This window comes from Siniperca chuatsi, linkage group LG1 (assembly GCF_020085105.1).
Source record: "Siniperca chuatsi isolate FFG_IHB_CAS linkage group LG1, ASM2008510v1, whole genome shotgun sequence".
NCBI lineage: Eukaryota > Metazoa > Chordata > Actinopteri > Centrarchiformes > Sinipercidae > Siniperca > Siniperca chuatsi.
Genome location: NC_058042.1, coordinates 28321202 through 28327494, shown reverse-complemented (window position 1 = coordinate 28327494; position 6293 = coordinate 28321202).

Sequence of the window (6293 nt, the reverse complement as noted above, 5' to 3'; positions counted from 1 at the left end):
AATAGGCATGTATTTTTAATTATTTTTGTAAATAAGGCAAAGGAAAAGGAAAAGTCCTTATTTACCAAATTAACAGTATTTTTACTCACATAGGAAATCATCACCAACAACACAGAAATTTGCAATACAATAAAATGAATCTTAGAGGCAAATACAGTATTTAACTAACCAAAACCAGGGACATGCACAGACATTTAATGGGCAGTGTCTACATTGTACGTCTAATATATGTTAACACACACACACACACACACACACACACACACACACACACACACACACACACACAAATGGTGCCTGGATAACAAACTGATCAGAAGATGTATATGTTCTGAATATAGAATATTGCATTATAGAAAATGCAATTTACAATTTTTCAAGGCTATAACAGTTAGAGGACACAGATCACGTGATTGAACACAAATACTAACTGATTCATGAGAATCAATTAAGACTAAAACTGTAATATTACTTTTTGACATACTGTTCTGTTTTTGCCATTGGCCAACGCCTGAATAGACCAGAATGAATTCCATCTGCAAGGCTGTTTTGTCTCAGTTTTCTTGAATGGAAACACCCATTCACAGACATGTCGAACTCACCATAACAAGTTTGGACCCCTTGATTTGACTCGGTGATGTCTTACAGTGTAAGATTATTCATGTTTTTTCTTGCCTTTCTCACTTAGAGTTAGAAAGACAATTATATTGTCGGCTTTCAACAACCGATAGTTCCCTCTCTGCAGTAGACCAATAGTTGCTCATCATCAGATGGTTTTGATTAATGCGATCGAATGCTTTTAATTCATCCCCTCTTGCTCCAATCATTGTTTATTAATGACACAACTTCCTTGGTATTTGCGTTCTGCATTGTACTGTGATGACGACCTTCACAACTCCAAATTTACAGGGTACAGTAAAGACAGCCGAATAATAAAACCAAACATTTACACAGAGCAATTGAGAGCTTTACCACAAGAAGTTTGCCCACTGTCCCCATCTGCTCCTGCTTACTGGTACCTTTACGGTTTAAAATCACCACTTCCCACTCATTTCCAAACTGCCTGTTCTGTAGAATAAAGCCCGCCTTGTTAAAGACTGCAGAATTTATTTGTTGCCTGAAGTCCAATTTGTTCGGTATTCGTTTACATTGCATCTCACATATCTTAGTTGGGCCCTCAGTGCCTCTGTCAGGTCTTCGAGGGTTGACCTGTAAGTCTGCAGGGACATGTGCCTAGTCGTCCTCATAAAGGAAATTATGGACGAATACTTTTTATTTAGGTCAGTGACCATGGGAACACTGCAGGTCTTATATTTTCAGCATGTATATTCATTTAGCAAGGCGAGTAAAAGGAAACTGTAAAACTACAGGTAGTTTTTAACCAAACAGTTTGATTGGCCAAAGACGTGTTCCAGTCATACTTATAATTCCTCATAAACAGAGCTAATGTTGCTTTAAAAACAAGAAAGTGGTTGTAATACTAAGTTCTTGTGGTAACCTGGAAACCTGTGTTGATTTTAATGTGGGTTGTATATCCCTGTTTAGAACAGCCACCCTGTTGTGATTAGAGAGGCAGTTTCAACTGATGTCTTTATGTTTAGGGACAGAAACATGTTAACTCAAACTGAAATTTACCGTACATCAGTAAATGTACTTTCCACCACTGTTGAGCATCATCACAACTCTTTGCAGTCCTTTGTTGTGTCTGGTGACATAGTTTATGTCCCAGCACCCATTCTGGATGACCCCCCTTTCTCCTTCGGTTTCTTCTGTCTTTCTGGTGTTCATGCCTTATTGTGTGCTTTCTCTTCATTCTTTCTTTTTTTCTCACTTTGATTGTGTGAAGCCTTTGTGATTATGAGTAATACAAATACCTTTGACTTGACCTAATGCCTCAGAAGGAATTCTTTGCTGTGACTGTGGGTACAAAAGTAATGCAATACATACGTTGTGCAGCTGTCTATAACTGATATTGTGAGTGATATAATTATTTTCAGAGCCCTTGCAATATTTCACCTTGTTTGTCTAACAAACCCACACACATATACAGAACACATGCTAACATTGTATGGTAGCAAGACCTCACATACGGGGAATAAGGTTAGTGTGCAGCTCTAATTAGAATTACCTGTCATCGTTATTCTTCCAGTCGATCTGATTAGCTCTGGGTTCCTAGGAAGCACATTGTCCATTTAATTAAAGCATATAGCGATTAACTTGGGAAGCCTGGTGCTGAGTGGACAGTGAGCAGACCTCCATTTTGGCTCAGTGTGCCATTAATGTCACTCATTAGTCGCGCTGTTTTTGTTCCCTTTGGGGCAACGTCACCTCCAAAGTCTGTTAAGACTTAAAATATTTCCCTTGAATGTAAATGGAATGATGAATAATCCTGTCTTTTCCATTGTGTGTGTGTTCTACCACCACCACCTCTGTGTATGACTTACTGCATGCCGCAATGTTTCTCCCAGGCCCCACAGATGTGTATGGTGCAGCCTGACTGCGCAGCCTGATTCATGACGAGGCTTTCACATTATCTTTTCAGAGCTGTTTAATTCGCAGTTTCACCGAAGAGATTTACACATTTTCCCCATTCCGTCCCCCACTTCAGGCTGGCAGGATGTAAATTAAAAGTCTGCTGGGGGAATAGAGTTCCAACTATGCACACTTTTTCATATATCTGACTTTTGTCTGCATGTGGTCCTATTTAGCTAAAGTGGTAGATCACTGCCAGGCGTAGGGCTCTGATTCCTACTGTGACAATGCATGCTGGAAATTGAATGCAATCATACAGTACATTTGGTTATGGACTTTTTCGTGTAGTGCTATAGGGTTAAGTATTTTGCCTTTCCAATGAAGGAGGACTAAATTATAGAGATCCTGATGCACATAACTAAACTCTATTTGTATTGTGGGTCATTCAGACTAGGGTCTTTGTAAACCTTGTAAGCCTGCATGTGCAGAAAAACTGTCGAGGGCAGCACCTAAAAGTCACAGACCCTTTTCCTTTGTGGCCCTGTGATGTTGCTGATCTGCACGTCTGACCGCAGGAGCTGCCCAGTGTGTGAAAAAACAGGAGCTGCCCAGTGTGTGAAAAAAGAAGGTCCATCCTCTCCCACATCTTGTAATCCCTCCCGTCCAAAGAGGTCATGGCCGTGTTGGGAGGAATTCCAGACATAGCCACCATTTCTACCCCATTAAACTGATCACTGAACACATACAAAGTGTGAGCCCTCTCCGCCTGGCTGGGTCACGGTGCTACCACAACGCGATCCCCATCTGACTGAGTAGGATGTAGTTGAGGGTTAATCTACCTACATTAGTTTACACAGGTTCTCATTTATCAAAATACACCCTCCAACCAAGCCAGTAAAAACCCTTATTCTTAAAGTAAGTACCACTGGCATGACTGATGAAGGTCACACATGGGACAGGATTTTTTTTAGAAAGTAAAAGATACATTTCCTCACAGTTTCAAAAGAAGAACTAATACTGTAGGTGTTGTCATTAGGGAGTATTTGTGCTATTGCAACATTTGCTGCAGGTGGTTCACCTCAATAACTCAAAGTTTTATCTACAACTTGAAGTTCTTTGGTAACCTGCTGTCGTATTTCTCTATGTAAATTAAAATAATTCTAACGTTTTAGTTTCTTGCTTTCTGACTTTAATGATATCTTATTGCTGTGGTGTTTCTAATCTGAAACCTCTTGGAAAACATTGTGACATGTTTTACTTAAAATATTGCATTGATAAGGATTGAGTTTCTGCAGGTAGTGCTCTTTTTATTTGTCTATTCAGGCAAGGTAGATATTGCTATTGCTCATGCTTAAAGGAACAGCTCGACACTTTGGGAAACTGGCTTTTTCACTTTCTTGCCCAGAGTTAGATCAGAAGATTAATACCTCTCTCATGTCTATACACTAAATATAAAGCTAGCCAGCAGTCGCTTAGCTTAGCTTAGCATAACGACTGGAAACAGGGGGAAACAGCTAACCTGTCTCTGTCTGAAGGTAACAAAATCTGCCTTCCAGCACCTCTAAATTTCAATAACTAACACTCTGGCATCCCTGGCAGCCTCACGGTGACGAGAAGACTCCAGGAAGTTACTGCGCCAGATCACAGCCCAGTGTCTAGTAGCATCTCACCTGTGATAACAATGCTCAGACTTTGAAACCGATAGTTATCTCTTAACCGGCCGGTAGATAAGTGCGTTAGTTACATCAGTTAAGTTACATACATGACATAAGTTAAATACGTAACGTAACTTAACTTACATACGTAAGTTAAAATAACTCAACATTGACTTCTGGTTTCACACAGGTCTCCTGGACCTCACGGGCGGGGCCAGTGGGAGAAACACACTTCTAGCAGAAGTAAACCCAGAAGCTAGAAAACTTTTTAGGCGTATGCACCAGACGAGCAGTTCTCATTGGAATGAATAGGCGCCATTTTGGGGTCCAGTATCCAGTTCTAATACATCCAGGACCCATTCACCCAACCTCGTCCCTACTCGGACTTTGTCGCTCTTTATGCTATGTCACCTGCCATTTTTTTCTCTTTGACAGTCAAAATGACAAGCCGTCTCTGCACAATATAAGTCAGTAGAGACTAAATGGCGTGAAATGACAAATGAAAAGTAAAAAATACATTGCGATAACACGTGAAATGACTTAAGACATTGGCATATTATTTGGTGATAGCCTGGCACAGATCTGCACTCTACTGAGTGCACACTTCTAGTAATTTTGTTAATTTGTCCCCAGAATTATCCGTTTTGTTGTTGTTCTTTCATCTTATGTAGGCTACTATATCACGTCATCATCCGCCGAGCTGAGCCAAATCCATCACAGTTGACACAGCTTCAGCACATGGCTGCAGTGCTGCACGGGGAGACATGTCGAGGTCTGAGTCATGTCAAAGCCGGACTTGCTTGTGAGAGTCTGTGTTTTCAGCTGCTGACTGTTGGGTGCACCTGTGAGAGCAGAAGGAACTCTCCCTTTCAAGGCCTCCCACAAACTATAAATCATAGGGGCTTGTGTGGGTACAGTAGTGACAGAATTCAAAGGGGGCAAAATGGTAGCGTGAATTCACTCAGGAGGACTGGTGTGAACTGTGAACAAAACTTTCAGCCAGAAACCAGCTTTTGATTATGGCAATTTATTCTTAAAGATTAGATGATTGTGGTGAGGTTAGGACAACAGCAGAGTGAATTTGTATAATTTCTCCACCATTACTTACACCATAAATGAGCATTTCATAAATTGTTTTGGCTTTGCATTGATCGCAGAGCCTGACAAATGTTAGCCATAAACATGTACTAAAAGTGTGCGCTTTCTTATCATAAAAATCTTTCATCCTCATCATTTTTTGTGCAAAAAAAATCCACCACTCTATTAAAATCCAGGCCTCTGACAAGACGAATCGATGCTAATAGCTCTCCCTTCTTCGGATATTGAGCATTTGCCACTCTTTTGCAATTTGTGCTCTTTTAAGGCACAAATACAACTTTTCATGTTGATCTCCCCATGAGCTCTCTGTCATTCTGGTTTGTTTTCTACCCACTGAGTACATGCACATCGCACAATAATTTTGATGATTGCCAGTGCTTGATGTACTGCAGAAAAATGGGAAACGGAGAAGTTGGAGTAGTAGTGACAGTGCTAGGAAATTTGTATAAATTATTCATACTGTGCATTTCACCTTTTTTCAACACAGCGAACCTGCAGTAACGAAGTATTAAAAATAACATTTTTCAAAAGAGGCCTGGTTTTCAAGCTGAAAGTCAGATTTTGAACGGCAGTTGGAAGGTGGATGGACAAAACCTTGTAAAGTAAACCAAAAAATCATTTTCCATTGGCCACACCACATCTCTAGAGCTTTTTATAAGCAGGAAAAAGTCTACTTTTTTCAGTTTAAATTTCATGAAACAATAAGAGGTGATGCCACTGTGTTTTTACAAGTTCATACCTTGTCCCAGTGGCGCAAAGGCCCCAGTTCCATGTCCGTGTGAGAATAAGGCATGTACTACACAACACCTTTAACACAACTCCTGCTGAAAAGTAGCAATGAGACCCGATAAAGACATTTAAAAGGAGAAGTCTGTGGTTGTTAAAGAACAGGTTCTGTAAAATCCATTGCTGTCTGCTGTAGTACAACCAACAAATTGTCAGAAATGATGAAGGAAAGGTCAGCCAAATGTCAATTTATTACTTTTTGTCTCTAAACATAAACCAACATCAAAACATTTGAGTTGTGCATATCACAAAAGATCTGACACTGATGGATCGCTTCTGTGT